This window comes from Neovison vison, chromosome 12, assembly GCF_020171115.1.
Source record: "Neovison vison isolate M4711 chromosome 12, ASM_NN_V1, whole genome shotgun sequence".
NCBI lineage: Eukaryota > Metazoa > Chordata > Mammalia > Carnivora > Mustelidae > Neogale > Neogale vison.
The window spans coordinates 35,880,139-35,899,086 of record NC_058102.1 but is presented as its reverse complement, the minus strand read 5'-3'; the positions used below and the strand labels follow the sequence as shown (position 1 = coordinate 35,899,086).

Genomic DNA, 18,948 nt, shown 5'->3' with positions numbered 1-18,948 from the left:
TAGATTTTACTAATGATGATCAGTCTGAGATTGTGACTCTGTTCTTTACTGTAAATTAGAATTCTTGACCGTAATGTGGCCATTATAAATAGGTTTTAGAAACTTAAGAATCAGATTGCCTTTTGAGGAATAAGCTTATAATAATTTGCTTATATCTAATACCCATGTCAATTCAGACGGTAAGGTTCAGTGATAAATGGTCATAAAATCAGCTTTAATTTCAGTATTCATTACAGATCATATCTTAGTAAACAAGATTCATATGTATTTTATTTATCTTATCCATTGGAAAAAGGTGTCAAGTTATATGTATACCCACAATAAGCAGAATGCTTATACTTGTATTCTTAGCAAAGAAAAAAAGAGTTAGTCATGATGGAAGAGTCATGTCCAGAAGCAATCCCCTGATAGATATCAATTAAATGGAAATGGAGAGATGGGCCAGAAAGATCACAGATACTGTTTCAGCCCTGAGCTCTCAGTGAGTGAAGACTGCTAACCACCAAGGACTGCAGGGAAGACCTAGTCAGCCTCTCCCATTTCTGATTGACATACAGTTTGTAAGTTCCATTGGCAAAGTGTGTTTTGGTGAGCTTGGAAAGGTTCCGCACCACCTCTCAGAATTGGATTGAACCAAATCAGATAGAGGGAGTGCTTTGTGACTGGAAGCAACAATGTACATAGCTACAGTTACAGCCTCCTTATCACAATAAATTATTTTCAAACAAATGAGCAACCCAGTTCCAAAGTAGTCTCCCAAGTTCTGGTGTTATATATCACTTCTAGAACTAATTTCCATAGCATAGGTCCTCTAGAAAATGGAGTCTGAAGTGAGGATTAAAGTACTGACCGTAAGGAAAGGCGAGTCAATAAAAGGAAGATGTTATGCATTACTGCCGGCTACTGTTTAACATAAGCTGGAAGAGGCAGCAGGGCACTCACTGTGCATATTTGCTTGGCATTCAGAACTTCGGAATGCAAGGAGAAGGCGCAACTTGGGAGAGTCATCAGGAGAGAAAATCCCCTCTCATTTCCTATCCTCAACATTTTCTCTTTCCCCCTCCCAGAGAGGAAGTCCCTGCCCTTCCCGGTTAGGTTAAATCAGAAAGCCATATGCCATAACCCATGGTGTGATGTTTCATCCAAGTCAGTGTGGTTCGCATGGGAGGAAGAAGGAGGAAGTTAAGGGAATTTGAGAGTGTAAATAGCCTTTGGGTCCCAATACAGGACCATAAACCAATTAATTACCTAAATGCCCCTAGATCCCAGGGATATTGGACAACTTTGCATCTACTTGTCCTCAGCTATTTCTATTCTGGCCCAGGAATCATTTGTAATGGCTTTTTCCCAGAGAAGATCAGTTGCTTCTTAGTAAGAGTTAAAAAACTTGATACTTAAGCATCAATGTGAGCATCAGTACACACATAACAAGAAAGATTAAGCAGTATACTTAGAGCTCTTGTTTCAGTGTTCAGTTTCTTTGTATGAAGCAAACATAAAGGTAGGACAGTGAAATGGGTAAGGACAAGAGATCTGGGGTCACACAGATTTAAGTTGAAATATTGGCATAATTATTTTTTTACCCTTTTTTTTTCTTTTATTTATTTTCAGCATAACAGTATTCATTATTTTTGCACCACACCCAGTGCTCCATGCAATCCATGCCCTCTCTAATACCCACCACTTGGTTCCCCCAACCTCCCACCCCTCGCCACTTCAAACTCCTCAGATTGTTTTTCAGAGTCCATAGTCTCTCATGGTTCACACCACCTTCCAATTTCCCCCAACTCCCTTCTCCTTTCTAACTCCCCATGTCCTCCATGCTATTTGTTATGCTCCACAAATAAGTGAAACCATATGATAATTGACTCTCTCTGCTTGACTTTTTTCATTCAGCATAATCTCTTCCAGTCCCATCCATGTTGCTACAAAAGTTGGGTATTCATCCTTTCTGATGGAGGCATAATACTCCATAGTGTATATGGACCACATCTTCCTTATCCATTCGTCCGTTGAAGGGCATCTTGGTTTTTTCCACAGTTTGGGGACTGTGGCCATTGCTGCTATAAACATTGGGGTAGAGATGGCCCTTCTTTTCACTACATCGGTATCTTTGGGGTAAATACCCAGTAGTTCAATGGCAGGGTCATGGGGAAGCTCTATTTTTAATTTCTTGAGGAATCTCCACACTGTTCTCCAAAGAGGATTTACCAACTTGCATTCCCACCAACAGTGTAAGAGGGTTCCTTTTTCTCCACATCCCCTCCAACACATGTTGTTTCCTGTCTTGCTAATTTTGGCCATTCTAACTGGTGTAAAGTGATATCTCGATGTAGTTTTAATTTGAATCTCCCTGATGGCTAGTGATGATGAACATTTTTTCATGTGTCTGATAGCCATTTGTATGTCTTGCTTGGAGAAGTGTCTGTTCTTCTGCCCATTTTTTGATATGATTATCTGTTTTGTATGTGTTGAGTTTGAGGAGTTCTTTATAGATCCTGAATATCAACCTTTTGTCTGTACTGTCATTTGCAAATATCTTCTCCCATTCTGTGGGCTGCCTCTTTGTTTCCTTGACTGTTTCCTTTGCTGTGCAGAAGCCCACTGCAAATATCATCCTCAATGGGAAAAAGCTTGCAGCCTTCCCGTTGAGATCAGGAACACAACAAGGATGCCCATTCTCACCACTCTTGTTCAACATAGTATTAGAAGTCCTAGCAACAGCAATCAGACAACAAAGAGAAATAAAAGGTATCCAAATTGGCAATGAAGAGGTCAAGCTCTCTCTCTCTTCGCAGATGACATGATTCTTTATATGGAAAACCCAAAAGACTCCACCCCTAAACTACTAGAACTCATACAGCAATTCAGTAACGTGGCAGGATACAAAGTTAATGTGCAGAAATCAGTGGCTTTCTTATACACTAACAATGAAAATACAGAAAGGGAAATTAGAGAATCGATTCCATTTACTATAAGCACCAAGAACCATAAGATACCTGGGAATAAACCTAACCAAAGAGGTAAAGGATCTGTACTCAAGGAACTATAGAACACTCATGAAAGAAATTGGAGAAGACACAAAAAGATGGAAGACCATTCCATGCTCTTGGATCGGAGGAATTAACATTGTTAAAATGTCTATACTGCCTAGAGCAATCTATACTTTTAATGCCATTCTGGTCAAAATTCCACTGGTATTCTTTAAAGAGCTGGAGCAAATAATCCAAAAATTTGTATGGAATCAGAAGAGACCTCGAATCACTAAGGAAATGTTGAAAAACAAAAATAAAACTGGGGGCATCACGTTTACCTGATTTCAAGCTTTACTACAAAGCTGTGATCACCAAGACAGCATGGTACTGGCATAAAAACAGACACACAGACCAGTAGAATAGAGTAGAGAGCCCAGATATGGACCCTCAACTCTATGGTCAAATAATCTTCGACAACACAGGAAAAAATATACAGTGGAAAAAAGACAGTCTCTTCAATAAATGGTGCTGGGAAAACTGAACAGCTATATGTAGAAGAATGAAACTCGACCATTCTCTTAAACCGTACACAAAGATAAATTCAAAATGGATAAAAGACCTCAATGTGAGACAGGAATCCATCAGAATCCTAGAGGAGAACATAGGCAGTAATCTCTTCGATATCAGCCACAACAACTTCTTTCAAGATATGTCTCCAAAGGCAAAGGAAACAAAAGCAAAAATAAACTATTGGAACTAAAATAAACAAAATAAATAAACAAAGTCAAAAGTTTCTTTTCCCTTTTATGTCTCGGTTTCTTCAGATGGATAACAAAGGAACCGTACCTACTCAAGACAGTTTCTGAACAAATTTGCAGAATGCCTAGCTCGTAGAAATGTTATTTTTATTTGATTTTTATTTTTTTAAGATTGTATTTATTTATTTGATCTAGAGAGAGTGAGAGAGGACAAGTGGAGTTAGGGGCAAAGGGAGAGAAAGAGGGTGAAGCAGACTTCTCCTAAGCAGGGAACCTGACGTGGGGCTCCATCCCAGGACCCTGAGATCATGACCTGAGCTGAAGACAGCTCTTAACTAACTGAGCCACCCAAGAACCTCAGAAATCTTACCTATTTTTAAGGAAGGATTCTAATCTCACATTTATCAAAGGTCATTGAGTTCATTTGCAGTCTCGATTCTTCTTCAAAACTCTGACATTCTGTATCTCCCAAAACAGTTGTCCCATCTGGAGCCAAATTATATTTTGCAATGAGCATTGATTATTATATTTGCCAATGTTTGCACTGACTCTTGTTTTCGTTTTTTTTTTTTTTTTTTAAAGATTTTATTTATTTATTTGACAGAGATCACAAGTAAGTAGAGAGGCAGGCGTAGGCGGGGTTGGGGAGGGTGGGGAAGCAGGCTCCCTGCTGAAAAGAGAGCCCTATGCGGGGCTCCATCCCAGGACCCTGGGATCATGACCTGAGCCAAAGGCAAAGGCTTTAACCCACTGAGCCACCAGGCACCCCTGACTCTTGTTTTCTATAAAAGCTTTCTTCCCTGCAATATGTTTTGTAAAATACTGACTTCCTGCTATTTACTTGTTAACCACAGGAACAAATTCTCTGCTAACTCTGGTCTCTATCACAGAGAGGCAAAAGGAAAACTTTTATTTTTGCTATTTTTCTCAAGGAAGAGAGATTTCTTTGGAGCCCCAAAGCAGAAAACATGCCTCCTGTAGAGCTGTATGGGTACACTTCTAAGTGTACCACTTTGAATGTTTCTAGGGTAGCAGTAGCTCAGTAATGTTACTGAGCATATTAAGGTGGTTGTTGTGGGTACTATTCTAAGAAGACCACATAAAACCAAAGTTTTAATCGATTAATATTCTTAATGATAGTTGATAGCAAGGGTTCAAATTAAAATGCTCCAGAACCACAGTAGCAAACCTAAGCAAATGAAGCTGGAAAAAAACATTTCTTTTTTTTCTTTCTGAAAATTAACAGCATGATTGTGATGGTAGATGGCAACTTATATCCATGAAAGAGGTCCAGTGTTCACTGTAGAACTGGCCAGTATGAACTTCCTAGAAAAGTGAAAAAGGTGTTTTCCTGAGGGAAAATGTGTCTAGCATTCCCAGATGTTCACATTTTTTAAAACAAGGCAAGCAAATAAAAAACAACCAGAAGTCTATCAATTTATGTGAAATCTATCTTTGTATGTAAAATAGCTAGTTGTGGGGAAACTAATTGTAGTAATTAGTGACAGATTAAAGAAAATTGATAATCCTATGACTTTATGGATGTATGGTTCATTTCTGGCCAACATTTAATAAGTTTATGAGTAGTAGAATTAGTAGCTGAGACAAGTCTCACTTCCTCTATGAAGACTTCATGAATCATCATTATTTAAATTAAAAAAAAATCTTTCTTATGTTTGTTAGATTTGGCATGATTGTAACTTGGCATGATTTAACTCCCAGCATTTTAACAGATTTATCAAGGTACAGTTTACATACAACAAACTGCACATATTTCAAACATATAATTTGATAAATTTGACATGTATACAGTTATAAAATCATCACCACAATCAAGATAGTGTCCCTATCACCCCTAAAAGTTTGTTCATTCACCTTTGTGATCCCTTCCTTTTGTACCTCCTCTCCCCCATACTCCTAGCCTCTGGCAACTGTTGAACTGCTTTGCTTTCTGTCCATACGTTACACTAATATTACCTTATTATCCATTTATTATCTATAATACCTGTAGTCATGTCACCTCTCTTTTTCCTGATATTTTTATTTCCCGATTAGTGAAGTGATCATTTTTACTGATATTTTCAATGAACTAGATTCTAGTTTCATTGATTTTTCTCTTTTTTCATTTTCATTTGAATTCAATTTCAATTCACAATCAATTTTTTCTGCTGACTTTGGGTTTAATTTGATTTTGTGTTTTTGTTTTCTATTATATTAAGATAAAAATTAAGGCAATTGATTTGAAATTTCTTTCTTTATATATAAGCACTCAGTGCTAGAAATTTCCCACAAATACTAGTAAGTAGTATTTAGCAACATCCTACAAATTAACATGTTCTGTTTTTATTTTCAGTTAGCTCAAAATAGCTCTAATTTCCTTTGTGATTTCTTCTTTGCCACATGGGTTATGTAGAAATGTGTTATTTGGTCTCCAAATATTTAGGGGTTTTCCAGATGTCTTTCTGTTATTGATTTCAAATTTAATTACACTATAGTCAAAAAAACACGTTTTGAAAAAATGGAACATTTTACATTTTGAGACTTTTTAATGGTCTAGAATGTGATCTATAATGTTAAATGTTCTGTATGCACTTGAAAAGAGTGTCTGTGCTGTTTTTTGTTGTTTTTTTTTTTTTTTCTTGTGGGTAGAGCATTCTATAAATGTCAATGAGATCCAGTTGGTTGAAAATGTTGTTGAATTCTTATATGTTCTTAAAGGCTCCCCCCTCCCTTTTTCTATCATTTATTGTGAGAGAAAGGTATTGAAGCCTCCAACTATAATTCCAGATTTGTTTTTTTCTCCTTGAAATTCTGGTTTGTGCTTCCTGTTTTTCAAAGCTCTGCTGCTGGGTGTATAAATATTTAGCATTTTAGGTTTTTTTGATGAGCTGACTCCTTTATCATTATGAAATGACTTTATCCCTGGTAATATTCTTAACTCTGATCTACTGAGCTGATATTGAGACTCTACTTTATTGGATTATTTTTATCTTGTTATAACTTTATACCTTCTTCTATCTTTAACCTATATGTATCTTTATATTTAAAGAGGATTTCTTAAGTTCGATCTTTTTCTTTTATCTACTCTAACAATCTCTGCCTTTTATTTGGAGATGGTTAGACCACTGACTTTAATGTGCTAATGATAAGTTTAGGGCTTTTCCTCCCATTTTATACCATTTTTAGTTAATCCATGAAATTCATAATATCAGTTTAAAATATAATCCTCATCAGAATCATAAATAAGGTATATGATATCATTTTCTTCATAAGGACCTTCAAAATCCAGTAAATATTTCACAGTTGCGACACATGAAGTTGGGAAGTTAAATTTGACCAGATATACTATGTATGTACTTAAATTTCATGGGTTTTACAGCTGTAAGAAAAGATTCCATCAAGTTGCCTGAACATACTTTAAAATTTTTCCAATAACTTAAGTAACCAGTTTTCTTTTCATTATTATTTTTGAAACAAAAATTATATTTAAGGTGTACAACATGATCATTTTATATATATTATATATATAATTGAAATAAATGAAATAATTGCTATAGTCAAGCTGATTAGCATGTTCTCACATTGTGTGTGTGTGTGTGTGTGTGTGTGTGTGTGTGTGTTGAAAGCACCTGAAATCTACTCTCTTGCTTTTGTTAATTGTTCTTTTGGTGTTTATCTAAAAAATCATTTTTAAGGCTGATATCAAGAAGTTTTTCCCTATGTTTTCTTTTAGGAGTTTAATGGCTTCAGTTCTTAAAGACATGTATAAGTCTTTAACCCATTTTGACTTTTGTATACGGCATAAGATAAGGTTCCAATTTCATTATTTTGCATATGGTTATCCAGTTTCTCCAGCACCATTTATCGGAGAGACTATCCTTTCCACATCACGTGCTTTTGTCAGAAACTAGTTTCTGAATATGCTTGTGCTTATTTCTGAGCTGTCTATTCTGTTCCATTAATCTGTGTATATATTTTTATGGCAGTACCATATTATTTTGATTATTATAGCTTTATAATATAATTTGTAATCAGGAATTGTGATGGCTTTATTTCTATTCTTTTTCAAGATTGCTTTGACTATTTGGGGTCTTGTATGCTTCCATACAAATGTTAGAATTGTTTTTCTTTTTCTGTGAAATGCTATTGAAATTTTGATAGGAATTGCACCGAAGCTATACTATCACTTTGAGTGGAATGGACATTGTAATAGTATTCTTCCAATCCAGGAACATCCAGTCTAGGTTGTCTGTACATTTATTTGTGTCTTCTTCAATTTTTTTCAACAGTGTTTTATTGTTTTCAGTGTAGATCTTTTAGCTCTTGGTTACAGTTATTTCCAAATATTTTATTCTTTTTGATACTGTCATAAATGGGATTGTTTTCTTGATTTCCTGTTTGGATCATTGTTGGTACAAAGAAATAAAAGTGATTTTTGTATGTCCATTTTGTATCTTGCAACTTTTCTGAATTTATTCTAAAAAATTTTTAATAGAGCATTTAGGATTTTCTACAAATAGGATCATGTTATCCAGAAATTGAAATAATTCTACTTCTTTTCTGATTCAGGTACATTTTATTCCTTGTCTGATTGCTCCTTTAAGATGTTATATACTATATTGAGTAGAAGTAGCAGAAGAATCCTTGCCTTGTATCAGGTCTTATAGGAAAAGCTTTTAATTTTTTTCTCCATTATTACGTTGTTAACTGTGAATTTTGACAAATGGCCTTTACTGTGTTCAGTAAGTTTCCTTTTGTCTCTATTTTTTGAAAATTATTTTTATCATAAATGGATGTTGAATTTCATCAGATGTTTTTTATGCATCTTTTGAGATGATTACTTGGTTTTTATCTTTCATTCTGTTAGCGTGGTGTCTTACATTGATTTTGCATATGCTAAATCAATCTTACAAACTGGGGAATATATCTCACCTGGCTATGGTGTATAATCTCTTCAATATGTTGTTTATTTGATTTGCTAGTATTTTGTTAAAAAAGTTTTTGCACCTATGTTCATCAGAGATATTGACCTACAGTTTTCTTGTATCTTTGGCTTTGGTATCAGAGTGATATTGGTTTCATTAAAAAAGTTAGGAACTATTTCCTCTATTTCTCTCTTACTGCTTTCAAGTCTTTTGTTTGTCTTTTAGAAGCTTTGATTAGCTTCTAAAAGCTTTTAGAAGTTTGATTATGACATGTTTTAGCATGGATTTCTTTTGGTTTATCTTGGATTTTGAGGCTTGCTGTACTTCTTGAAAATATAGACTTAGCTTCTCTCGCTAAATTTGCATAGTTATGTAATTAATTCTTTGAATACTTTTTCAATCCTGCCTTTTTCTCTTTTTGTTACTTCAGTAACATAGGTGTTAAATCTCTTATTATAGTCCCACAAGTCCCTGGATTCTCTATATAATTTTTTCAGTCTATTTTCTCTTATTCATATTAGATCATTTCTATTCTGTGTTCAGTATCACTGATTCTTTACCAACTTGATTGTTGATTCCATCATTGGGTTTTTTTGTTTTTTTTTTATATTTATTTTATTTATATTTCTACAATAACTTCTTTTTTTATCTTCTATATTTTTATACTTTCTTGTGTCATTATTGACAATTTCTTTTTTTATCCATTTGTTTTTAAGGATGCGTGTGTTGTTTACCCACAGAAGCTTATGATGATGTCTGCCAGAAGTCTTTGACAGGTAATTCAAAATTATCTCTTATATTGGTCTTGGCATCCTTTGATTGTTCTTTTTTTTTAAAAGTTCAAGTTGAAATTTTCTTGGTTCTTGGTATGATAAGTGATCTAAATTGAAATCTGGATTATTTTAATGTTATGAATATCTGGATTTTGTTCAAAGCTTCCATTTTGGCTGCCTTTCTCCAACCTCACTTCTGCAGGTAAGGGGGCAGATGTAGCATCGCATCATTACTACCTGGTGGGACAGAAAGTGAGGATCCCCTATACAGCCTCTATTGATACAAAAGAGAATGTCTCCTCATTACTGCTAAGTGGGACTGGGAGTTCTAGCTTCCCATTGGGACCCCACTGGTATCACCTTGGCTGAAGAAACAGAAATTACTTGTTTCTGCTCCCTTGGTGGTTTTCATTTATACCACATGGAGTAAAGCTTACTACCACCTAAAAGAGATAAAATCCTGGTTTCTTCCTTAGGATTCTCTGATACCACCCTGGCAATTGTGGAGAGGCAGCTGGGGATGACTCTTTGTATGCTGGGAGGTTGGAAGTCTAAACTCTGAACTCAGTCCGTCCTGAAGTCAATGAATATGTGGCTGCAGTTTTGTTTTCGTTTTTGTTTTTGTTTATTTCCTACAGTGTTTGGCTGGAGTAGAGCAGTTGCTATCTAAAATTTTTCTATCTTGCAAGGCTGCCGATTTCCCTCTCCTATCATTAGAGAACACAGGCCGCCTTTGGGCCCTGTGTGTGTTTACATACCTTTGTCACATGATACCCAAAATCTTAGAGTCACTCCAACATTTTGCCTGTTTTTCATGTGGTTTTAGGCCAGAGAGTCAATCTAGTACCTGATACTCTAAATTTGCCAGAAGCACAAATCCCATCATATTTTTTTCAAAAATAAGTTTCTACATAAATATGCTTTCTGTAGTTTGCTGGCTTCTCCAGCATCATGTTCACAATATTAGACTAAATGAAATATAAGAATATTATATTCTTATAATATATATAAATGAAATATAAGACTAAATGAAAACCCATGGAAATTACTACCATGTTATTCCTTCAGTTTCTATTTCCCTAGCAAGTTGGACTTTTCCTGTTTACTTTTCAGAAACTTTTTATATTTGTTTTATATATGTTCAGAGTTTTTAGTTGTACTTAGCAAAAGAATAGGAAAAATTACTTCATCTTTCTGGGAGCAGAAGTCCTTTTTTAAAAAAATAAATTTGCATAATGGAAAAAAAATGCAGTCACCAACATAGTGTTTCTTTCATTATATATTCTTTAGATACAGACATTGTGATTTTACCATGTTAGGTGTTGGTATTTATTTATATGCCTAAAAGTATTCTTGAGCATTGTTCTGGGACATGCTTGAGTTACTTGGAACACTGATATATTTTTAGATTTTGCTTTTAAGATTCATTAGGTAGGACCAAAGCTATGTGTAGTCTATGGCTAATTATTTATTCCCCACTCCTGAGGCAAATTTTCTGAGCACTTTCCTCAATGCCATATTAATTAGAGGTCATTCTAGCTAAGGGACACTGCTCTGAGTAGTTTCCTCCAATTGTTTTGTGTGGCTTTTCTCTGGCTTTGGATAATTTCCTCACACACACATGCTGCTTAGTACTCTGCTGAATATTAGAGGAGGAACGTCTGCAGATTTGGGGGTTCTTACTTTGTGCAACCCTCTCCACAGTGGTTCTCTGCCCTGTGAATTCTGGCTACTTTGATCTTCTTGGCTCTCAGCTCCACTCCTTCAATTCAGGGAGATTGTGGGGTTCCCTCTGGATCACCCTCTTTTTTGTCTTGACCTGGAAAGTCTCTGAAGATAGTATGTGACTAGAGTCTCAGGACTACCTCATTAGTTGCTTATGACTTAGAGTTATCCTTTGTTACTTGATATCCAATATCTTTACCATTGTTTCCTCTATTATTCTTGTATTTCATGGTTTTGGGGGAAGGATGGTGAATAGAGTTCCTGATACTTAATTATTCAGAAGTATAAATCCCACTTCAAAAAAAAATACAGCTTTTTACATAAATGTTCTTTTTTCTCAACCTGACTATATAATTTGTGAGGTAGCAACTATTTCTTATAAATTAGCTCATACATAGTATACAACCATCAGCACATATTTGTTGTTGTACCTGAATGTTAGAGAACACTTATTGATCATTTAAATACTTAATGCTATGTCAAAATTTTAAAGTCTGCTTTTCTATTAGCTTTTTCATTGTTAACCTTCCCCATAGCTAAGACAATTTTATATTATTTGGCTGCAAACATGTTTTCAGAGTTTATTATGTTCAATTGTGTAACATATGATGCAAAATTTCAAGTGTAATGAGGGAATTGTACTAATTGAGCCTCAGGACAATTATGTATCTATCATCCTTTATAAATCTTTATAAGAATTCTCTCTCTGTGCGCTTCAAGTATATTTTTATTTTGTATGTAGCCTTTATAAACCACTATCATTTGATTGTTAGGATTTAATTTGAAAATTTCCCTATTTTCTAGGTAAGATAGTTCTTTATTTCTTTCTCTCTTATTTCCATTTTTCTTCCTTCCTTCTTTCCCCCTCCACTCCTTCCCCAGTACATGTCATTTTTAGGGTTCCTTCTGAAGCTTACATTCTGTAATTCTCAGAAATCTGAGAAATGTGTTATAAAACTAACAGTTTACTTGTAATTCCTGAAAAATGACTTAAAATTGGTTAACTTCCAGAAAATTAATACTGGAAAAATACCCCCCCCATTAAGCTAGCTTTAATTTATAAAATAAATCAAAGTATACATTTTAATTATCTCACAATTTCAAAACAGCTTTATGGCACATTTTTACCACTCCCTTATGAGATGGATCATTTACTATTTCCCTTTTACAAGTGAGGAAACCAGTGCTAAGGAAGTTCAGGCAAGGTTTCCTCCAACACAAGAGCTCATCCTCAACTTCCTGTTAAGTAATACTTTGTCTGTTCTAGCAAGTGGTATAAAATGAAGGCTACATCTGGTCTTTCCTTGAAAGATTAAAAGAGAGACAGATAGAATTAAAGAACTGGTTCAGAGAAAAGTTAAGGAAGAAGGAAGGGATAGAGGAAAATCACAGCACTATTGACCTACTTTCATCCTGTTGAAAATTTCTGAAAGGAGATATATATTCATGAGAAATGGAATCATGGGAAAAGCTATTCATTGGTTGACTTAGTTATTATTGAAACTTGAACAGTTTTGATAGTAAAAGGGTACATGATTAATATTTATTCTGGTAAAATATGAATAAATTTTGAGTCAGTTAATTCAAAATGTGTAGTAACAATTGATAACAGCCAGGAAGAGTTTGATCGAAATGAATGAAAGGAGTAGACTGTGCTGTCACAATGGAGCTTCACTCATAATCTTTCAAAGGGGATTCCTCTGTTGGTAAGAGACTTATGTGTACATAATGTTAGAAAGCCCAGTCAGGAGTGTTCTCTCTCCCTCTCCCCCTTCCTTTCTTTCTCCCAACAGCTCCCCACCCCCACTGTCTCTTTTTCCCTTCCTCCCTCCCTCCCTTCAATGAAAAAAGTATGGAGCACCTATTGGAAAGTTAGTGGGAAAAATGTGGGTTAATAATTGGTTGCTACTGTGTGCTGTGGTCATAGAAGAACCAAAGAGTGATCAAGGAACTTGGAAATTGAATATGTTGGTGACACATTAGGGACCGATCAAATTATTTTGTAAATCATTCATGAGAAAAGCTATGTTGGGCTCCTGATTTTTATTGTTTGACTTTATCTGTCAATCACATTAATTGGAAATTTGTCAGATTTTTTTTTCTTTCACTTTTCACATTACATACAATCTCTTTTAGGGGAGAATAAAATATACTTCCTGTGAATGTTACAAGATGTAATTAGTTAATGTCAGAAGAAATAACGGCAAAGTCAAAAATTGTACCCTAAAAATAGAACAACAGATATAGCTATTTATTTCCCTCTTTTTAGAAGATAAATGATGAGATAAAATCCATCATGTTCAGGGGCACCTGGATGGCTCAGTCATTAAGTTCTGCTTTTGGCTCAGGGTCATGATCCTGGGGTCCTGGGGTTTAGCCCCACATTGGGGTCTCTGCTCAGCAGGAAGTCTGCTTCTTCCTCTCCCACTCCAGCTGCTTGTATTCCCTCTCTCTCCTGGTCTCTCTCTGTCAAATAAAAAAATTCTTCTAGTAATCTCCAGTGTCTTCTAGTCTTAAATCAGTTATAAATAATTCTTTTCTTTTTTTTTTTTTTAAGGATTTTATTTATTTAACAGACAGAGATCACAAGTAGGCAGAGAGGAAGACAGAGAGGAGGAAGCAGGTTCCCTGCTGAGCAGAGAGCCCTATGTGGGGCTTGATCCCAGGACCCTGGGATCATGACCTGAGCCAAAGGCAGAGGCTTTAACCCACTGAGCCACCCAGGCACCCTCGTTATAAAGAATTCTTAACTCCATTTCAAATGTTGAGGTTTTTAAATTGAGTATGTATAACATCACCCTGCTGTGGCATCTTTTCAAGGTAAAGGGTAGAATGGAGGCAATTTCCTTATATATTTTGAAAATAAATACACAATTGCAGATATTAGACCAAGTAAAATAGATAACCACTTCAACACTATTTTATTATATGAATACAGATGTACTTAAAGATATTATTCTTTATCAAACAGACCTAAATCATGTTTGCAAAAAAGAATGAATTGGAAATCTGGATGATTTAATCATTGTAGACAGCCCATCTGAAATTTTTAAACCTCAAACCTCTACTTTTTCTTAGTAGTAGGGTTTGGGAATTATTAGCCAGACAGTTGTCTCAACTCTCCATTTAATTTAGATCTATTCATACAAGCCTCAATATTGAAGAATCTGTATATTTCACTTAAAAGCAGAGTACATTGAACAACGTATTAATCCAATAATCAAGGATCATGGACACCATTATACTAACTCTTGCCACATGTACAAAAGGAACATTGACAATATTTTAACTATTAGAATATTTAGTGGAAGTTGCCAAAATCTTGAGCATTAAGCACATGCACACCCCCACACATACCCCACACACACCCCTTGAGAGACTATATGAAGAATATTGGAAAATTTTTTTGTTAAACATTCTCAAGAGCTATTGTATAAATAAAACTAGTTCTTGGTTTCAGAAAATCAAAAGAGCAAAGGCTGAGGGGGAAAAAGTGGAAGTAAAGTTAAAAAAAAACACTTCAGGAGAATCATATTTAAAGTACCATACTTTCCTCATTTTCTAGAATCTTATTTTCTTTGTGTTTCAGATTCTACAATATTTAGGTACCCAAAGCTACTGTAAAACTGCATAAGATTTCCTTAATAGTTATCTATTTGTATGTAAAAATCTACCCCATACTTAATGGTTTCAAACTGCAGTGATTTATTATTTTTCTGTATTATGGTGAGGTTAGTGCGAGTTTCCTCTGTTGGTTGCCCCTGAGCTCAGTAATGAACCTACATTCAGCTGAGGGTCAGCTGGGCTACAAAGTACAGGGTGGCCTGATTCATGGGTCTCTTAGTGGGTGCTACTTGTAGGCTAGGGCATCTCAGTTTTCTTCTTGAGCTACTACTTTGGCTATTTATATACCACATGTGTATCCATCTATGACTTTATATGTTGATATTCTACAAATACATATACCAATATGGTCCAGAATATCAAAATGATTAATGATATTATTATTAACAAAAAATATTAGCCCAAAACACATTGTTTAAAAATTATATTTAAGTAGGATTTAACATAATTATTTCAAGGTAAATACAGATTATTTACATTTAAATTTTGAATAATAGTAACAAATTATGAATCATACTTTTCACATCCAGGGAAGACCTTGTCACTTTAAAGGGATTTTGTATTTTAATTTCAGAATGATCATTTTAGAATAAACAGACAACTGTGAACCCCAGTTTACAGGTGAAAAAAGAGACTTAGCAAAATGAAATAACTTGCCTATGTTCATGTGTGTTATTGTTTTTTTTTAACATTTAATGCATTATTTGCTTCAGGAGTAGAGGTCTGTGATTCATCAGTTTTACACACTTAACAGCACTCACCAAAGCACATACCCTCCCCAATGTCTATAACCCAGCCATCTTATCCTTACCTCCTCACCCCCCAGCAACTCTCAGTTTGGTTTGTGAGTTTGTCTCCCTCCTGATCCCCTCTTGTTTCATTTTTCCCTCCCTAACCTGTACAACCCCTGGCCCCTGCCTCTCAAATTCCTCATACCAGAGATCATATGATAATTGTCTCTCTCTGATTGACTTATTTTGCTTAGCATAATACCCCTTAGTTCCATCCACGTCATTGTAAATGGCAAGAGTGTATTTTTGATGGCTGCATAGTATTCCATTGTGTGTGTGTGTGTGTGTGTGTGTGTGTGTGTGTGTATAAAATACACAATATCTTCTTTATCTATTCATCTGTTGATGGACATCTAGGTTCTTTCCATAGTTTGGCTGTTGTGGACATTGCTGTTATAAACATTTGAGTGCACATGCCCCTTCAGATCCCTTATGTTCATATGTTTTATGAGCATTTATACATAGCCCTATATTTTAGCTTTGTTCTTAGGCATTTTTACATGGTTAATGTAAATAATGTTGGACATTTCTGCTATAACTGTACTGTTTTGATTGCCAGCATCTTCCCCTCTTTGGGACAGAGTAACTTCATCTTAACCTTATCTTGTAGTCCGAATTAGAACTGATATTTGCTCCCTGGCTACAGCAGCAGTTTGAGAATTGGTCACTAACTCAAGCACCGTCAGGCACACATACCTCTTTCCCAGGAGATTTCAAACTTTTGGTGGAGGGAGATCTTCTTCAGCTCTGTCACTAAGGGGCGAAAATTTGAGCCCGGTAGTTGTTGATGTCATGCCCCAACTAGCAGAGGATATCTTTTAGCAGCGAAAGAGATTTAGGCCAGCATGAAAAGAAATGTAGCAATGAGAATAGAATAGACAGTCTTGGTGGTTTCAAGGGTGTGGGGCCTGCAAAATTACGTTACACCTCTGCCTTGGCAAGAATCCAGTATTGCTGATATCACAACCAAATCAATATATACGACATACAATTTTAGTTTGAGGTATATCATTTTGTAAATATTTAAAAAATATGTATTTCCAAATTCTCAGTTAATTTTTCTAGCATTATTTGAGAAATGATCCTTCTCTTCATGAGCAAGGACTTGTCTTATCTCTTTATGTATTCAGTTCATATATATGGTCCAGACTTTCTATTCAGATGCCAAAGTGGACATTTTAACCTAGTTTATACCAAAATGGAAGACAAGTGATAAAGGATTATTCCAAGGAACAGACTGAATTGCATCATTCTCCTCCACTAGAAAATGATGTGTTAAGAACATTAAAATACTAATTTTGGGAGGAAACATCAGGATTAGGTAATGAGTATTTGAGGAAGTCAGGAATAAATTGAGGTTGATGTATTATGTATAGATCTCAGTCTTTGAAATTGGAGCAAAACATAACTCAGATCTCTATATTTTTTCCAGGTCTTGTATTTTTCAAAGATAGTCTACTGATTTTGTTTTTTCTTTGACAGAAGAACTGAGTGCTTTAACATTGATGATTGATGCACTTGTCTCTTTCTTTTGAATTTTTCTGGAGTTAAAATTCAATTCCCTATCAAAATTTGTAAAAACAGTTTGTAATCTTGAATCATTTACCACAGCATTTGTGACTATAAGAATAAATAACACCTTTGAATCACATTGCACAATATCTTCTATTACGTAGTTTTCTACTTTATTCAAACCTCTTTATGACTCCTATAATTACCTTTAATCCAGTTTTCTTATTTTAAAAATGAGTTTAGTGACTAGCTAAGACCCTTAGGAGGATTTTAAAAAAAAACATACACACACACACACACACACACACACACACACAGTTAGAAGAAACGGAGAGTTCTGACATATGCATGCATGTTCTACAATAAATATATTTGGTACCATTGGTAAAGGTTGGTAACTAAACCCATGATTAGAAACAACTCTGATAGTATGGTAGTACTTTTATTGCTTGATTTAAATATTAAGAACTGAAGGGAAAATTACACATCACAAGGAGTTACTATAAAACATGTTCTGTTCTCCAACATCCCAATGTCTGTGTTGTTATTTTAGCAGTATGTTAAAGGGATAAATATGCTATATGTAGATGCCTTTTCTTTTTCTCCTAGTAAATTTTACAGTTTCAGGAAGGTCAGGATCTAGAATCCTGACTTCTAAAAATCTCTAATTCACACATTCATTCTTATTCATCAAAACTTTAATTATTTCTTTATTCAATAGGTATTTACTCTTTTTATGTATCAACTGCTGGACTGGGCTCTGAATTGATGTTAGATTTCACATCTGAATAAAATATTTTTTTTCTGTATAGTGCTCAGGTAAATTTAAAATACTTACTCTAGAATTTATAAATTGTCCTAAACTTATTAGCATTTGAATGAAAAATGCCTCATGTAAAATCCATTTTCTTTTTTCCTTAGGATACCAGCAAACTCTCTTTTTCCTCTTAAAAATATAAATATCTCAAATTGTTTCAGCATGCCAACATTTTTGTGAAATCTGTGGTTAAGAGCAAGGAGAAAAATCATATAGAAAGATATGGTTTTATTTAATTTAAAATGGAATCTATAATTTATAATTTTTCTTCTCAGTCAATGTTCTAAATGTCTTTAGCAAGATAGTATTTTGTAGTCTTTTATATATGATAAGTACAAAAGGTTCTGCATCAAAATAGGTTGAAAATTGTACTTAACAGTACTTCATTCCACAGGGTTACTTATATTGGCTCAATACAAGTTGAAGTTGACCAGTAATTTTGAGCATTCAGTTAAAATTATAATCTCATAGACTTGGTACCAGATGTCTAGGCATTCAAAGGGTCGGAATTCAGAAAAAAAAAATGATAATGAGATGATTTTTAGCACATGTACATCAGAAACCATTCTAAGTTAATGTTTTTAAGCTAACCCTCTCTGGGTGACCAAAGGCTATGGGAAATCATGTTAACAGCAAAGTGAAGCAATTTCACCTACATTATGATAAATCAACATTTTAACAATTGTTCTTGATTTTTATAGTAAACCATAATAATAGTTTCTAAATGGAGTCATTTACTTGTCTAAATGGCAAAGTCCTTCAAACCAACATAGAAGGATCATAGCTTCCTGGGATATTTAGCTTTCAGAGTTCAAATTTATATCAATACCAAAATTGAACTGAATCTGTTGACAGGTTAGGAAGAATGATGGCTATGGGGAATGTCAGATTTGTTTTGGAGTAGGAATGTGCCTGTGATTTTCTTTGCCTTCGAGGGCTTTAGTGAACTAGAATAAAAACCGTAAGACCTGAAACAGGCAGCCAAATTTACTAAAGTAAAGACCGAATAAATACTTTGATGTATGTTGAGAAAAAACTGATATCTTTT

General features: G+C 34.7%; 1 long non-coding RNA gene across 1 annotated transcript in view; it reads left to right on the top strand.

Annotated features, from left to right (window-relative positions):
- LOC122891562 overlaps nucleotides 1–9,429 on the top strand; it is an 88,984-nt gene extending 79,555 nt beyond the window's left edge. Inside the window, exon 3 of the long non-coding RNA XR_006381291.1 lies at nucleotides 9,375–9,429. This is a non-coding gene — a long non-coding RNA (uncharacterized LOC122891562). The remainder of the gene's footprint in view (nucleotides 1–9,374) is intronic.
- Nucleotides 9,430–18,948: the final 9,519 nt, after the last annotated feature.